General features: G+C 28.1%; 1 protein-coding gene across 1 annotated transcript in view; it reads left to right on the top strand.

Annotated features, from left to right (window-relative positions):
* Window positions 1–19,307, top strand: part of LOC119607148 (cGMP-specific 3',5'-cyclic phosphodiesterase) — a 136,373-nt gene that overhangs the window by 94,000 nt on the left and 23,066 nt on the right. The window lies entirely within an intron of this gene.

Genomic DNA, 19,307 nt, shown 5'->3' with positions numbered 1-19,307 from the left:
GTATTTTCTGAATTTTGTTAATATGCCCGTTATTTATGGGCCGATTTTGTTGATTTTAAATGGCAACATGTCAGAAGCATGTCTGATGGAACAGAAAATTTTATTTATTCTATTTTTAAGAATACAAAATATACGTACTTTAAAAGATCGGAAAATTGTATAACGGGATGCCAAACTTATATACACCCTTCTTATGAATTTAAAGGGTATAATAAATATATAGTATTATCCTTATCCGCTATACTGCTTGTTTCCTTAAATAAACAATTTACACTTATTTGTTTCAAAATACCAACAAAAAAACCAATGGGATTTTTATTACGGCCAATTGACTTTGTCATCATTTATTCTATCAAAAATTAAATCACATCAATAGACTTAGTTTCTTTCATGTTGCTTTTCTATCTTATTCTTACTATCTAAAATTACATTTAAGTTTATTTTTAGTGTATAGTCAATATGTTTGTACTTTAATAAAGAGCATTATCATCATCAATGTTAAATCTGGGAAATATTAAAAATACTGTAAAAAAGCTCATGATAAATATCAAATTTAAGTAATAAAATGCGTTTTTAAAACTATAAAATAAAATATTTTTAAGAAATACTTATAACCTTTAAAGTATCAAATATATCAAAGATATATGTACATATAAGCATTTAACCCCTGTCCTATCGTAAAACTTTAATCAAACAAAAGAAGAGACACTTAAGTGAGTAGCATGAGAAGAATAAAATAAAATTTTAAACCTTTATTTCTTTCGTTTAACAGACATCCTTTTAAGGAATAAAAAAAATAAATCTAAACTCTTTTATCTTGTAGTTTAAATAAATGTATTAAATAATTTTAAAATTTTATCTGTCTAAATGAATTGGGTCAAATTAGCCTGCGGAGTTTTAAAAAATCTGTTTATGACGTTAAGAATAATTCTTTGAAGTATATATTTATTAAAATACAGATTAGTTGTAAAATAGTTCAACATAAAAACTCCAAATTTTTTTGAAATGCATAAAGAACAAGTGAGAGTGTTATATTCGGCTGTGCCGAATCTCATAGGGTCAATTATGGACCGATCCTCATAAAATTTAGTAGGGAGATTTTGGATCATATGAAACTTATTTATGTCGAATTTATCGCTATACTCGTACATTTAAAACAGATATGGCCATTAAAGCTGTTGTTCGGGGGTCACTTGTATAGGGGCTATCCGAAAACGTAGATCGATATTGCCCATTTTGAATGAATCTTACCTATAGATAATATTTGGGGAATATATAAATCCTCTAGCTCGTTCCGTTCGGACTCTATCGTCAGTCAGACAGACTGACGGACATACAGACAGACAGACGGACGGACATACCGACAGACACATCTAGATCGTCTTAGAATTTAATAAGGGCCCAGAATATATATACTTTTGTGGGTCTATGACCAATATTTCGATGTGTTATAAACGGATTGACAAAATCAATATACCCCCCATCTTTTTTGATGCTGGGTATAAAAATAATTAGTTTAATATTTTAGATTAATATTATACTAAAATTAAGTTTTCATGCATTTCTCATTTCTTGCCTTTTCGCTCTTATACTTATACAAGAGCAGCATGTACATATTTATATATGTCTGCTGATCGCGGCACGTTGTTAACTTTTGTGATGTATATTTGACAAATCTAGACATGGGATAAGCGACTTGGGAATTCAAAACGAATTATTTTTGGAGGAGTGACAATGAAGATTGTCAATTGATTCCTTTTCATCTTGACTACTTCTACAGGAGTTATAATAATGAAACCAAGACTTTATTGCATGGTTATCCAATAAACAATCAATGTGCCAAATTGCATGTATATTATATCACTAGTTTTTATCCGCCCTTTCAAGATCTATAATAGCCTATGGTTCATTCTTAAGCAGCACCTACTGATAAACAATATTGTATGTAAATCTACTTTTTTCTGTATTAGGTACCTACAAACCAAAGTGCAATAAAAATATCTAACAAATGTACAAGTATGTTTTAAAGAAAAGGAAATTAAACAAAAACCAAGATATTTTAAGCAAACTCTAGCACACACCCAATTTCTATGGAGAAAAAATAAGGTAATGATGTTCGCACTGAAAATGAAAGCTTGGATCATCAAAGATCAAATTGTAAAAAGGTCCTTTCATGCAAAGGAATGATATAAAATATTGATATCCTATGAAAGGTCCTTGAGCGGCGCTTTGAATGGTATTTAGCATTTAATAATTTCAATTATCTACAATAACAAATTCTGTGTAAAAATTTTAAAATCGAAAAATTTTTCTGAATAATTAAAAAAAAGTTTAATAGTTTTGTAAATAATATTTGATATAACATGGAAAGCTCGCATTTCAAATACCTTTCATGTTTTTTGAGGCCACCCTAATGTACATACATAGTATGTATTAGCATGAATATCTGTGCCATCTAACAGTAATGGAAAATGTTAACAAGATGCTCTGCGAGCATGCAACTAAGCTTTAGTCAGTCCTGTCAGACATGCTTTATGGTTGGTCTTAACAATATTTTTGTTCCTTCTACATTTAAAGTGTCTTTTCAATGAACGTGCCTGAAATGCCAATGAAATTTTATTTAATGTTTGTAATAGAGTTTGTTTTCTCCTCTACAACATCTTATCGTTCTTCTTTTATTTTTTATTTATTTATTTTTTTTTATTTGTTTTGCATACACATTTACTAGAAATCTTCTCTGTCTGTGTTTCTTCCGGTAACAGCTTAAAGTGGTCCTTAAAGTAGAAATATTAAAAAGTTAATGTGTTAAGAGAGGTTATGCTTAGAGGCACATACATACATATGTATGTATGTGAACTTTTATAAATTTAAATATTTGAATATATGTATATGTATGTACACACATATACATACATGTATGTATGCATGTATATAGTTTTATGTGTGTTTGGCTGGCTATGTATTATAAAAAATATTTTAAATTTTTAAAACTGTGTGCTGATATCAGAAGCTTAAATTTAAAAGCTATTATCTATGCTGGAACTTTGAAAATTTATTATAAATGTTTTTTAAACCATACAAAAGACAAAATGATGTATGGCAAATAAAGAACCTTATAATTTGCTATTATATAAAGTGATGATTTGTGAGATTTTTAGTAAAAAATCAGAATTTACTATAAAAGTTTATGAAAAATAATCATAACTAAGTATAATTAAAAATAATACAGCAAAAGTAGTTTAATAACAGTTCAGAACTTACTTATCCTGACAATTATCCCTTTTTCTTACTACTTAAACTTACTACTTTCAAATGTCTCTACTGAGGTTAAATGACATTATACTGTCTTGTATAACCAAATATTCAAGCCAAGAAATGTTCATAAAGTTCTTTAAGATGTATGTATATCATCTTAACTAGTATGTATGTCTATAAGACACTTTCATACTCTCCACTTACACCATATCGAATATTAACGGGCGTTTCTTCATTTTGCAGCGTAAAAAAAAATGTTTTTTAAATTAAATTTGTTGAGCGAACATGTTCATTAGTTTGGCCAATAAATTGATTTTGTTATTTATTAAATTAAATTTAATTTTTCAAATAATTTGGTTGTTGCTTGTGGTTTCATTTTGATAACCAATACCAATTTAATTTTATTTTCGAGGGGTTTTGCTAGTATGTATTGATTTTTTAAAGTGGTTTTTATACAATTTTCTTAATTTATATAAAAGCATTCTTTTGTTAAGTGTTATAACTTATCAGTAAAATGTGTATGTATGTATTGTTATACTTACATATCGCACATGCACTACAATACTCGCATAACAAAAACAAATTTATTTAGTAAAAAAAAATTATTTTGAAAATAACTTTTCAAAAATCCATGAAATTTTAATAAAGAAAATACATTTAGACAATTTAAATTAATGTGAAATAGTGGAAATATGAGTTTAAGTAAATGTTAATTACAACAAAGAAATCACTGACACACTGAAAATAAAATACATATTCTGAAAAATTATTAATATTTAATTAGCTTTTTATGCGATAAACTAAAATGTATATGCTTTTTATAAGTACCAAACGTACTATTTTAATCTCAATAGATTATATTTAGTTTTAACAAGTATTAAGACAATTAACACTATAATATAAAATAATTAACACTTTTTAATAGTATAATATAATATTAAATTTATTTAGTGTATGATAAATTCACTATGATGTTAGATAGGTTTTTTATGTTGCTTGAAATTTGAAAGGTAATCTGGAAAGTCCTTAGAGCCATTGTGCCAGTTTTAATACCCTTGTGTAATGTGTCCAGAAAGTGTTAACTTCTGTTGCCAAATACAGATGACAACTAACACATTGGTAACCTAAAATTTGTAGTTGTTGAGATATTTTTTAAAGCAATAATTTTAAAACAGGATAAATAAGGAACATTTTATTCTACAATAATATACATAGGTCCAAGAGGAAGTTTAAACATTTAAACTTGGTGACAGAATGCTTAGTTGGTATCTAGAGCCCATGGTGAAAGAACATTTTAGCCTTCTTTATAGCGCTTTCCTCTCACATACGATACACCATAACTAGGGCGATCACTAAACATGGACTTAAGCAGGACAGTCTTCTTGTTCTGGAACACTTAATAATCCGAAAAAGTATTATCTAAGTTAGGCCATAAATATTAATACATAGTAGTATTTTCCATAGTTTTGTTTAGTGTAGTTCTTGCACGTTTTTCAGATCGGATAGTTAACAACTTTTCGTCCCAAAAGTCTTTACAAGAATAAAAGCATTAAGTGTTAAACTATTTTCTAAGTGACTAAAACAACGCCAAGATATGTGTCATTCCTTAACCGAATTGACCTCGAAACCTGCAAAGATAAGATAACATAAATTAAGTAACATAATTAAGTGCTAGGGCTGTTAAACACTTTAATATTCTGCGGTTAACAGTTAATAACAATAATGCCCCAAAGTAAACAAACATTGTGGACAGGCCATCATGGCGTATGAGTATAAAATAAGATTAAATTATTGATTTCATACGTTACCATGCACTTAATGGTCATATCATGTTTTTGGAAATACGTACATATGTACATTTAACACAAAAGTGGTGATTTTTTTCAACTAAAGCTGTTTGTCGAATTTTATTATTCCATAGATTATATTATATTAAAATATGCAGTACAAAAAGTGTTCTTTTTTTACAACTCCCACTTAACAGATTACTTTTGTACTGGTGTAAAAGTAAGTATTTGTGTTTTCGGTTAATGTACTTACTCAACACAAAAAACATGTTGCACATTATCAGTAGTATTATCATGCTGACACCTGCTGAGCTCTATTTATTTTAAAACTCTCAAACACACACATTTCAGTATGTTGAAAATTACATACATTCAAATATTTTTAAGTGTGTTTATATGTGTATTTAACTTTTTCTAAACATTTTGCATATTTTGTGCGTGTTTGCTCAAATGTTTGTTAAGTTGACGTTTTTATATCATAAACCCATTTAAATTTTTCGAAAAATACGCAAAAAACCTATCACCATTACTGTTGTTGTAGCTATTGTGTTCGTGTTCTAATTAAAAGTTGAAGTCCTGGCGCCATAGAAAATTGTCGTATTTGTTACTGGGTTTGTTACCAATTTCATTATTTTTACAGCAAAAATATTTGCTTGTACATTTTGCATTTTTTTCTAGCAGAAGTTTATTTGTTTGTTAACTTAATCAGTAGAAGCATTAAAAAAATATGTTTGTATTTCCTGTACGATGGCTTGTGGTTTTAATTATCAACACAATTTTGGATATTGTGGTATATAGACAATAATGAGGATAAGTGTGAACCAAACACAATGAATACAATACTAAATAATAGCTGTTAAGGGATTCACATAAAGTTCTACAGTATAATTGTTTAAGAATGTTAAATCGACTATGACTAGACTATGACTAGACTATGACTAGACTAATGACTAGACTAATGCCTAGACTAATGACTAGACTAATGACTAGACTAATGACTAGACTAATGACTAGACTAATGACTAGACTAATGATTAGACTAATGACTAGACTAATGACTAGACTAATGACTAGACTAATGACTAGACTAATGACTAGACTATGACTAGACTAATGACTAGACTAATGACTAGACTATGACTAGACTATGACTAGACTATGACTAGACTATGACTAGACTATGACTAGACTATGACTAGACTATGACTAGACTATGACTAGACTATGGCTAGACTATGACTAGACTATGACTAGACTATGACTAGACTATGACTAGACTATGACTAGACTATGACTAGACTATGACTAGACTATGACTAGACTATGACTAGACTATGACTAGACTATGACTAGACTATGACTAGACTATGACTAGACTATAACTAGACTATGACTAGACTATGACTAGACTATGACTAGACTATGACTAGACTATGAATAGACTATGACTAGACTATGACTAGACTATGACTAGACTATGACTAGACTATGACTAGACTATGACTAGACTATGACTAGACTATGACTAGACTATGACTAGACTATGACTAGACTATGACTAGACTATGACTAGACTATGACTAGACTATGACTAGACTATGACTAGACTATGACTAGACTATGACTGACTATGACTGACTATGACTAGACTATGACTAGACTATGACTAGACTATGACTAGACTATGACTAGACTATGACTAGACTATGACTAGACTATGACTAGACTATGACTAGACTATGACTAGACTATGACTAGACTATGACTAGACTATGACTAGACTATGACTAGACATGACTAGACTATGACTAGACTATGACTAGACTATGACTAGACTATGACTAGACTATGACTAGACTATGACTAGACTGACTAGACTATGACTAGACTATGACTAGACTATGACTAGACTATGACTAGACTATGACTAGACTATGACTAACTATGACTAGACTATGACTAGACTATGACTAGACTATGACTAGACTATGACTAGACTATGACTAGACTATGACTAGACTATGACTAGACTATGACTAGACTATGACTAGACTATGACTAGACTAGACTAGACTGACTAGACTATGACTAGACTATGACTAGACTATGACTAGACTATGACTAGACTATGACTAGACTATGACTAGACTATGACTAGACTATGACTAGACTATGACTAGACTATGACTAGACTATGACTAGACTATGACTAGACTATGACTAGACTATGACTAGACTATGACTAGACTATGACTAGACTATGACTAGACTATAACTAGACTATGACTAGACTATGACTAGACTATGACTAGACTATGACTAGACTATGACTAGACTATGACTAGACTATGACTAGACTATGACTAGACTGACTAGACTATGACTAGACTATGACTAGACTATGACTAGACTAATTCCTCTTAACATAGCTTCTATTTTCATGGATTTTACAAAGTCAAATATAATAATTTATTAAAAAGTTTACAATTTTATAAAAGTGCAAACATTCGTGTGAAGAAATTATTTTAATTCCCTGTTGACTTTTAAAAATGTCTGTATTAAGTTATAAGTGAATTTCTAGAACAATAAACCACCTGTTAAATAATTCATATTGTATGTATATTGATTAAATTAAACACTCAAATTAATTAAAAAGTATTCATAATTAACACAACACAGCAGGGACAAAGTAATGCCAACCACATAACATTACAATTAAAATACATGTCGTATAAAATTTTCTGTACATTTTATAAATAATTCTAAATAAATTAACTAAAAGCATGCGGTTTTTATGGCATCACAATTATTGTACTAATGTATTAAAGACTTTTTATTTGCTTGATAATTAAATTTTGTAGCAGTGATTTCATTGTGAACATTTTCTTTATGTTTTAATGTGTTTTATAAGCAGCTTAGTCTGACATCAGTGGAAATTTGTATGCCTGGAATAAAGTTGAAAAGAATAAAATAAACAAGTTCCGTTTGTTGTGAATCCAATTAAGATTAAATCAAAAACTTTGTATTTTTCCAAAAAATACTAAGACAAAGGCGCATTAGAAGCTTAATAATAGAAAATTTTTTAAAATTTAAATGTTGTGAAAATAAAACTGACTTAAACTTGATTTTAAATTAAAAAAGTGTAAGTTCATATCTAAATATTTTAATTCTATCACTTATATCGTTATAGTTCGGCTGTAGTTGAAAAATATTAAAAATACAAATATCTGGGTTTTTTTGATTTTAGTCAATGTTCAGCTCATTTAATGTTAGGTTAGGGTTAGCCATAAATCATTTTCAAATGTGCTTAATGAATATCATATAAACAATTTCATTTAAGTTTAATCTTTATGTCAAGGTGATACAGACAAATACATAAATATGTCTGGAAAATAATTTATTTGTTTGAAATTGTTACAAAAGTCATCATTTAACACTTCTAACTGTTAACTACACAATTTCCAACAGAATTTATTTTGTTTAATGCAATAAAATTTCTAAAACACAAATAAAATAGAATTAGGAAATTTCAAAATGCAAGTAGAAAATTCAGAAATATATGTAAGTCATAGTTTCTATAATACAATTGGAAATGTTGTAGTTGTAGTTAAGTATTTTACTGAAATTTAATAATTTTTATTATTTTGTGTTTTTCCTTGCATTTGTTCTTTTTTCTTCAATATTTCTTTTTATAAAAAAATAAGATTTATTTATTTTCAAATCGCTTTATAAAAGAAAAAGAAATCTGCTTATAAATAAAATTGTTTAAAATTATTATGGCAGAAAAAAGGCATCGATTAGCAAAAGTTTAAAGAACGAAAATATTGTACCCGTACTCGTTTATTCGAAAAATAGTATAACAAAAATTTAATTTATCTTAATGTATTTACTTTGTTTGAAGTTTATGGAGTGAATTCATGGGTAAAATAAAAATAACAATAAATTATTTGCATAAAGGATATTGAACAAATGATAAAAAGTTAGTACTATTTACCAAAAAAACTGAATTATATAAAATTGTTTCACTACTTAATTGACTGGCTGTTTACCTTTTTAAATTTCGTCTTCCTATTAATTAAATTAATTTTAAACTGTAAATACAGCGAATAAATTCATTATTTAATGTACTTGCACCGAACTTAGCGAAGTCTTATAATGACGACACAACCCACATAAAGAAAAATATTTAGCTCGTTTAAAAAAAATTCATATAATGATAAATATTATTGGCAATATATTCATATCGCTCATTTACTAAAAGACAGGCATAATAACTTTTAACAAATAAAGGGATTAACTTTTAAACAAATAAAAGGATTAAAAAAATAAACCAGATTCAGTTAGTTGATGTTAATATGTTTCTCATCTAAATTGAAATTTAATGTTTATTTATCTAATATTCGTGAAAACATTAGTTTTTTTACACCGTAAATAATAGTCATATATATTTAAAATTAGATAAATCGACATGAAAAACTTTAGTATGACGCATTTTATGCCCGAAGTTCAAAAAACTATAATTTTGGATTATGCCAGTATTGTAGTAAATGAGCGATATGTACATATGTATATGTATATTAATTTTTATTTTGAAATCGTGACGAATGTGCAATCATTATTACAAGCTATTTATAACTCATACTTCAGACAAAATTCAATAAACCATTAATTATTTTAAAAAAGTAAAATCATGCTCCCAGTTTCCATTGCTTGTTAAATAAACGAATTATGATTATTTGCCCAAGTTTTTCAAAGAATTCGTAGCTACAAATTATCCCAAAAATTATAAAACATTGATTTAAATTGCTTTAAAATCAGGCCTTATTTACCATCTAGTCAGTTCCAATTGTTTCAAAGAATTCGTAGCTACAAATTATCCCAAAAATTATAAAACATTAATTTAAATTGCTTTAAAATCTGGCCTTATTTACCATCTAGTTCAGTTCTAGTTCAGTTCTAGTTCAGTTCTAGTTCAGTTCTAGTTCAGTTCTAGTTGAGTTCTAGTTGAGTTCTAGTTCAGTTCTAGTTCAGTTCTAGTTCAGTTCTAGTTCAGTTCTAGTTCAGTTCTAGTTCAGTTCTAGTTCAGTTCTAGTTCAGTTCAAGTTCAGTTCTAGTTCAGTTCTAGTTCAGTTCTAGTTCAGTTCTAGTTCAGTTCTAGTTCAGTTCTAGTTCAGTTCTAGTTCAGTTCTAGTTCAGTTCTAGTTCAGTTCTAGTTCAGTTCTAGTTCAGTTCTAGTTCAGTTCTAGTTCAGTTCTAGTTCAGTTCTAGTTCAGTTCTAGTTCAGTTCTAGTTCAGTTCTAGTTCAGTTTAGTTCAGTTCTAGTTCAGTTCTAGTTCAGTTCTAGTTCAGTTCTAGTTCAGTTCTAGTTCAGTTCTAGTTCAGTTCTAGTTCAGTTCTAGTTCAGTTCTAGTTCAGTTCTAGTTCAGTTCTAGTTCAGTTCTAGTTCAGTTCTAGTTCAGTTCTAGTTCAGTTCTAGTTCAGTTCTAGTTCAGTTCTAGTTCAGTTCTAGTTCAGTTCTAGTTCAGTTCAGTTCAGTTCAGTTCCAGTTCAGTTCTAGTTCAGTTCTAGTTCAGTTCTAGTTCAGTTCTAGTTCAGTTCTAGTTCAGTTCTAGTTCAGTTCTAGTTCAGTTCTAGTTCAGTTCTAGTTCAGTTCTAGTTCAGTTCTAGTTCAGTTCTAGTTCAGTTCTAGTTCAGTTCTAGTTCAGTTCTAGTTCAGTTCTAGTTCAGTTCTAGTTCAGTTCTAGTTCAGTTCTAGTTCAGTTCTAGTTCAGTTCTAGTTCAGTTCTAGTTCAGTTCTAGTTCAGTTCTAGTTCAGATCTAGTTCAGTTCTAGTTCAGTTCTAGTTCAGTTCTAGTTCAGTTCTAGTTCAGTTCTAGTTCAGTTCTAGTTCAGTTCTAGTTCAGTTCTAGTTCAGTTCAGTTCAGTTCTAGTTCAGTTCTAGTTCAGTTCTAGTTCAGTTCTAGTTCAGTTCTAGTTCAGTTCTAGTTCAGTTCTAGTTCAGTTCTAGTTCAGTTCTAGTTCAGTTCTAGTTCAGTTCTAGTTCAGTTCTAGTTCAGTTCTAGTTCAGTTCTAGTTCAGTTCTAGTTCAGTTCTAGTTCAGTTCTAGTTCAGTTCTAGTTCAGTTCTAGTTCAGTTCTAGTTCAGTTCTAGTTCAGTTCTAGTTCAGTTCTAGTTCAGTTCTAGTTCAGTTCTAGTTCAGTTCTAGTTCAGTTCTAGTTCAGTTCTAGTTCAGTTCTAGTTCAGTTCTAGTTCAGTTCTAGTTCAGTTCTAGTTCAGTTCTAGTTCAGTTCTAGTTCAGTTCTAGTTCAGTTCTAGTTCAGTTCTAGTTCAGTTCTAGTTCAGTTCTAGTTCAGTTCTAGTTCAGTTCTAGTTCAGTTCTGTTCAGTTCTAGTTCAGTTCTAGTTCAGTTCTAGTTCAGTTCTAGTTCAGTTCTAGTTCAGTTCTAGTTCAGTTCTAGTTCAGTTCTAGTTCAGTTCTAGTTCAGTTCTAGTTCAGTTTTAGTTCAGTTCTAGTTCAGTTCTAGTTCAGTTCTAGTTCAGTTCTAGTTCAGTTCTAGTTCAGTTCTAGTTCAGTTCTAGTTCATTCTTTCAGTTCTAGTTCAGTTCTAGTTCAGTTCTAGTTCAGTTCTAGTTCAGTTCTAGTTCAGTTCTAGTTCAGTTCTAGTTCAGTTCTAGTTCAGTTCTAGTTCAGTTCTAGTTCAGTTCTAGTTCAGTTCTAGTTCAGTTCTAGTTCAGTTCTAGTTGTTCAGTTCTAGTTCAGTTCTAGTTCAGTTCTAGTTCAGTTCTAGTTCAGTTCTAGTTCAGTTCTAGTTCAGTTCTAGTTCAGTTCTAGTTCAGTTCTAGTTTCAGTTCTTTTCAGTTCTAGTTCATTTCAGTTCTAGTTTCAGATTCTGTCCAGTTTTCTAGTTCAGTCGTTCTAGTTCAGTTCTAGTTCGTTTATCATTCAGTTCTTGTTCAGTTCTAGTTTCAGTTCGTTCAGTTCTAGTTCTTTAGCATTCTATTCATTCGTTCGTTCTATTCAGTTATTCGTGTCAGTTCATTCAGTCTAAAACCTAAAATACAGTGCGTTAGAAATGTGTAAACATTCTTATTTTCTGTAAAATTTAATGTCACATTGTTGTCGTGTTGACTGAATATTGTCATTAAAAACACATTTTTACCAATCTATGATAAATGTAGTTTCTTCAGAATTATTTACATAAATACTGTATTAAGGTCCATTATTTTAAACATCCGGTTATTGTCTAATTGGAATGTATTACACAACATGCGAAGAATACAAAATTCTAGATAATTTCTCTAACTGTAATTCTTCTAATTTGTATAAATTGGCATAAATTATTTTAATAAATAAAGAATTACAAATTTATTTTTTACGAAAATCAATTATATATACTTAATTATAAAATGATTTATGTTAAGTTTGCAATAAATAAAATTTTGAAAAGAGTTTAAATTTATTATTTTTTAGATTATTTATGTATGAGTAATTCATGAAGTAATTGTAATAATAAATGTAATAAATTCTAATTCATTTAAACATTTTCTTCAATACTTTTAGAACACTTTTAAAATATTTATCCTTAGGCAAACTATGTATGACATTTTTATAAATATTTATTTACTGTGTTCGTGGGAATTAAAGTTATTGAAAATTGTTAAAATTTACATATGCATACATATTTTAAGGTTATATTATTAACATATCAAAAGGATACTTAATAAATATATGATGTGATTAAGAGTTTTATCCTTAAGTATTAAGTATTAATCCTTAAGTATTAACTATTGATATTGTCAATGCAGTAATCAGTAAAACGTGATTATCAATACTTCATCTAGATAAATTTATTATTTTTTAATATACATATGTAAATAGTAAATTCTTAGTTCCCAGTACTTCTGATTACGAAAAACTCTTATATGTATTGAAGTAATACATATTTGCGAATATTTCGTAGTATGTATTTAAATATACACAATAGACTTTCACTGATACACACACTCAAAACGCCCACTCTTGAAAATGTATTTTAATCATGTAATTATGCATAAGTGTCAACATTTTGGAAATTGTATGAAATGTATGAATGCTTGATTGAATACTTAAGGTACTTAATAAGTAGTGCTTGTGCAGAAGTATACACAAAAACGATAGGGTTTAATTACACATGCCGACAAAATTATACTTTTCTAAAATAATAAGGTACATTGAAACTTAAACTGGCCACTGAATTCCCAAACAAATCAGGTTTTCCATATCTATTACTCTACAGTTTTTCTGAGGGTCCTATCCATTAATTTCAAATGAGATATCTTAATCTGAAGTTTGAGAAATTAAAATAAGTCCAAAAAACTGATTCACGCTTATTTTGAAACTATGGTGAAATTTGTCCTGTGTTACAAACGTCAGCACAAACTATAGTTAAGTTGACTATATCTTTGACTATAAAAACACATCTGATGTTTTAGAACAGATTAAGTATAATTCTTAACAGAAATAATTATTACTTATTAAATACACGCGACTAAGTCATGTACATAGAAGTTAGAAATCAGATAAAATAATAATGCGTAATCAAATCCCATATGAATTCACTAAAATGTTACATTACACACTAATAACATATTCAAATATAAAGTAAATACCACAACATATCAACCAAATACAAGAGAATATTCAAAGTATACATAACCACTTGCCACATTAACAGACATTTACATCCCGCATTTAATACAAGACAGACATAACTCAAAATTCAATTCTTTTTTCAAGTGAGTGCTAAAATATACGCCAAAGTAAAACTCACGTTTTAAAGTATATTTGATATGTTTTAATTTCATTTAAATTCAGATAATAAACATAAGTATTAACCAACGAAGAAAAAATTGTGTTTTCACTAATTCTAGTATTATTTGGTGTGTTGTTTCGGAATATGAACATAAGAAAGTCGTATCACCTACCAATTTTCCACACTTTTAGTTCTTTTAGTCCTTCGAACTGTATACTTGAGTCCCAAAAATATAAAATTCTGTAATATTACAGAAATTGTGAATATAGAATAGAAATGAATCCGGGAAAATTTTACCGCGATAGGACTACGTTAACTGGTGGCTCTAAAAGTGAAAATGATTTTTACTAAAATGTTGGCCCTAAATTATTTATCTCTTTGAATTTGAATAGCAAATAATTGGAATATGTATGCACTTGTCGTTCCAATAAAATCGGTTAAAAATTGTTAAAGTTATTACAAATTCTTTCGATCATTTAGTGTCATAAAACACTTAACTGAGAAATATTTAAAAAATATTAACAAATTTTGGAAAATATTGTAATAAAACCATGTCATTATATTAAATATTTATATTCGTATTAACTTAAATGTGACTTCATTAGATAGCATAAACCGTATTTCGGGTATAGTCTTATATGGGAAACCCTTCAGACTTCAGCTTTAAACTTTTTACAATTTTGTTAAGCAAATTTTGAAATTTTAAGAAAATCTCCATGTGACTTATGGACAATAAAGAAAGGAATAAAATAATGAAGAAATTAGGTTGATATCTCTCACATATTAGCAGTATGAATATAATATTAGCAGTATTGAGTATTTTGGAGGATTTTGGTAACATTTTTGAAAAACAGGCTTTATTCTTTATTGTCATGCATTTTATATAAAACCTTTTCAGAATATAAAATTCAAGATAAAAGGGAACAATGTTCCCGGAACATATGTATGTACATACATCTGAAGTATTAGAAAAACCGAATAATGTTAATGAAGGTCAAAATCAGGCTATATTGTGAAATTTTCTTGAAACCATAGTGAAATATTATTTTGTTTTCAACTGACCCGTATTCATGATGACATCGAAAAAATTAACCCTTAAACGTAAATATACTTTTATAATTATATAAAATGACTGTAATATATGAACAAAATATTAGATGTCATTGAGAGAAAATGGTGGGTGATGGAGAAAAACAGATATTAGATTCGGCTTCAGCAGCTAAATATACATTAAAATCAGTCAAATTGGTTTCAAAAGATTTCACAAACATTAATTTCGTTAACCTGTGTTATTGAAACCCGGTTTAATTTTTCAAATCCTTTGACTTGTAAAATGTCATAAAAACTTCAAAGCCGTTTTTATCGAAAGAACGTTTATTGAGTTATACCATTCTTATAAAAAATGAGTGATGTAAATACGTACATATGTATTTATATATGTATTTACATATTTCCCTTTTAAGAAAGTGCTTATTTATAGCTCTAACCAACAGATTGTACCTGTCTGATTAAGATGTCATTGAGTACACTATAGTAGAGGTACAACAACATAACACTACATGTAAGTGTTAAGTATTTGGTATAAACATACACACATATACATTCCTAAATGGGGAAAAAGTGGTAAATTTGATAATAATTATTTTAGTGGAAAGACGTTATGAATACATATATGAAAAAGGGGGAAAATTGTATGTAAACATATTTTTATACATATTTATATACAAATTTCACTATAGTTTCAAACTTAATTGTACATTGTATGTCAGGGTGAATTAAAAAATCATTTTCACTTAACTCGTTGACGTAAGTTACGTCTATTGAAGTCTTTTAATTTCATTTTTTAAAATATTGATTTCGTTATAAATAACATTTAAAGGTCCTATGCAAAAACTATTATTAAAGTTATAAAGAGTTTAAAACCGGATTTTGTTATATGGAAAAAGTGCTTTATAAACCATTGTTAACTTTAATAGATTTTGCATAAGCCAGTAAACATTTAACATTAATTATTTTTATAAAATTATACTCTGCACCACTATAGTAGTGGGGTATTATGGATTTGTACTGATGTTTGTAATGTACTAAAATATTGGTGCTATACCCACCTTAAAGTATAAAAATGTCCGTCCGTGTGTCAATGTAAACCTTATCCGCACGTTACAGATCGAAATTTACAAGATAATTTGCCACATACTCTTCTTTTAATCCAAGGACGAATCCTATTGAAAATGGTTGATATCGGTAGGGAAATTAAAAAAAATTCATAAATATGCATACTCATAACTAGTGTGGGGTAATTTCCTTTTTTTTATAATAATTCAGCTTTATTCTCTGATATTATACCAAAAATAGGAATCGCATTTCAAATGAATGTGTATACATTTGTCTGGCTATTAAGTACTAATAAATTGATGCAACAAATCTTCTTACCCCTTCCCAACACAAATTAAATTCACTTGAATAGATTTCACTTCTTCTTAAACATTATAAGAATTATATGTTCATAACAGTTCTTTAGCCAAAGGCTACTTAAAAATAAATATCTTTTTATCTCATAACAAACTCCTTCAATTCATAAATTTCTATAAGATAAATAAAAAATGTAATAGATACAGTAGTTAACTAAATGTCTTATTGAAAAAAAAAAAAAGGTTTTTCTTAAGATCGATGCTATTGTTTAGTTTATTTATTCACAAAAAAAGCAAGCTAAATCATTAAATTGATAATAACATTTTTGACTTTAAGCTATTTATAAAATGAAATATTGAAAACCTCTTTACTGGTTCTAAGAAAAAAAAGGCAATGTTTAGAAAGTTTATAAAAAAAATTGTTTAATATTTAAAAGTAATTTTTATAAAATTTTCTAAACTCTTAACTTTTGGGGTAAAATGTTGTTTTTGATTAGTTAAATTTTCAACTTTTCTAAGCGCTACTATTGTGAAGAGGTTATTATATGTTGTGAACATAAAAATGCAAAAACAAGATTCAACGCGGATGTCTGTTGAGTTAAGTATACTACGGTGTCTGGATTAAATCAAGATGTTAGTATATTGTGTCAAGTATTTTAACATATTTTTTTAATGTATTGCATAAAAGCTTTATAAAAAGAAGGCGTTAAAGGGGGCATGGTATCTAATCAAAATCTGATACCTATCAATGTGTCCTTTTAAAAATGTATGCAAATGGGCAAATGTTATTCTCTTTAAACAATAATCTATTAATGTTAAAAATTTGAAAATGGTCATGTATTATTAGCACTCCTGTTATAAATGAAAAGGTACAGATTTAAAAATACTTACTGGATTCATACAAATATTAGTATATATGTACATATTTTAAATATTACTAGTTATCATGCGAACATATTCTTAGGACACATTTCTAGTATTCTTCTCTGGCAATGAAAGCGTTTGTTGCAAATAAAATGCAATTTAAAAAATTTAACCATGTTCACATACAAATATTTGAAGCATTTTTAAAATTGCTAATAAATCCCTATGTCTCTTACACGCAAAGCCTACTAATATTTTACACACAACATGAATGATCTAGTGAATGCAAACAAAAATACATTAGATCGGTTCAAAGGTTATAGGAAATCAAATTAATGCGATTTCAGAATCTTTGCTATTATTTATATTCTATAAAATATCTGAAAATATATATTTTTATGTTAGTTTTATGTATCAAAAAAAGTTTTCAAAGTGACGGTAAATCGAGGGTTTCTTTGTAAAATTTTTCTCTTGAGCCCGTCTAATTTGTACCCTTTACAAATTTTGTTTGTTTCCACTTTAACACTACATACACAGTTTTTGTTTTTAGTTTAGCATTTTATTTCTCTAGATAACAGTTTTGGTTTTTATGGCAGGAATTGTTTTTACAAGCTGTTAAAGTAGTTTTGCAAATGTTGGCTCAAAACAATAGTAGTTCTTAAAATGTATATAATTTGTTAAAGTTTTTATGCACATGTATAAAGTGTAATCAGAATAAATTTTGAAATCTTTAAAACTGAGTGTTTTTTGGAATGAAATAACACATTTTAAGAATAGTATTTGAATTTCAACAAACTAGTTGAGTATAAAAGAAAACACATCCAGAATATGAATTAGATTTGGATTTTAAAAGAAATAATACTTAAGTTTAGTCTCCCTTGGAAACCCAATGTTATTAATATTTCATCATATAAAAGACAATTGATACATATAAAGCACCCTACTCTAAAAAGTAGAAGAATATATAACAGATCTAGAACTCTTACAAGGAAAACCCGAATTCATATTCCAAATCGTCAAACAAGAAATTATATTCCTCTTAAACTCCAATATTTCCGCTCAAACTATGTATGTATGTCAAATTTGACCCGATGCGAAGTATGTGTGCTGGATTTAACGATCTATACGATCTTATTCACTTATTACTAGTGTCATAAATAGGAATATCTTACAGCTATTAAACCAATAAATAAAATATGGGTTGTAGTTATATTCTTTATTTTTGTAATAATAGAATACAGTGGACGTCCACTAGTACGAATTATATAGTGTCAGGCCCTTTCGTAATACCGAAAAATTCGTATTATTGAACAACACATTTTGTATGTTTAAATTCAAATAATACACATAAAATATTGGATTTTATTTATTTTTGTTTTATTTTTCATGAAAAATTACATAACGGAACAAAATATAATAAATATGTATTATTTTAAATAAATTTCTTGTACATAAACAGGCATAAAAGGGACAATATTTACGTATATGAATTGTTAATTTTGAAAGTATTGTGAGTCCAATGGTTGAAATGAGATATATGTAGAAGGTTTTAAATTTTAATGTTTTTAAAAAGATGTGTGCCAAAGACAATTTGCAATTTACATATGTGTTCTAAAATGTATTAAAATGTTCAGATTACATAAAACTTTTATTAGAAACTTGAATGGAATATACCACAATTCTCTAATTTATAATTTTCTCTTAAAAATTAGAATAGTTATCCTTAAACCCATTGTTTGGAATGTGGAGTCAAACTACTTTCAAAATTAACAGTTCATACATACATATGTATGTATATCAATATCATTTTACTTATTAAAAAATCCATCATTTAACATCGATGTTTATTACATTGTAAAATGATTCTTACGGCTTTTTCAATAACAGCGCTTTTGAGGCTTCAATATTGTTCTCAGCAGAGTTATTGTCGGGAACTAATAAAATACTTTCCTCATTGGCGTTATCATCCAATTTAATTTCTTCTCTTGGGTCATCAAAATTCCAATAAAATAAATTAATAACACTAAATAATTGTTGATTTGTAAATATACATGCAGTAAATTGTGTGTATAGGATTTTTAAAAATACAAAACACTTGTAATAAATACAAAAAAACTTCAAAATTACTGAGCTTAAGGTGAATGATACCAAAATAATAAAATAAAAACATAATAAAAACTTCATTCATACGTAAATAAA

The sequence above is a fragment of the Lucilia sericata genome, unplaced genomic scaffold, assembly GCF_015586225.1.
Source record: "Lucilia sericata isolate MDLA Ls3-8-SP2 unplaced genomic scaffold, ASM1558622v1 Contig000664F_arrow, whole genome shotgun sequence".
NCBI classification, from domain to species: domain Eukaryota; kingdom Metazoa; phylum Arthropoda; class Insecta; order Diptera; family Calliphoridae; genus Lucilia; species Lucilia sericata.
This window is presented reverse-complemented; position numbering and strand designations above follow the sequence as displayed.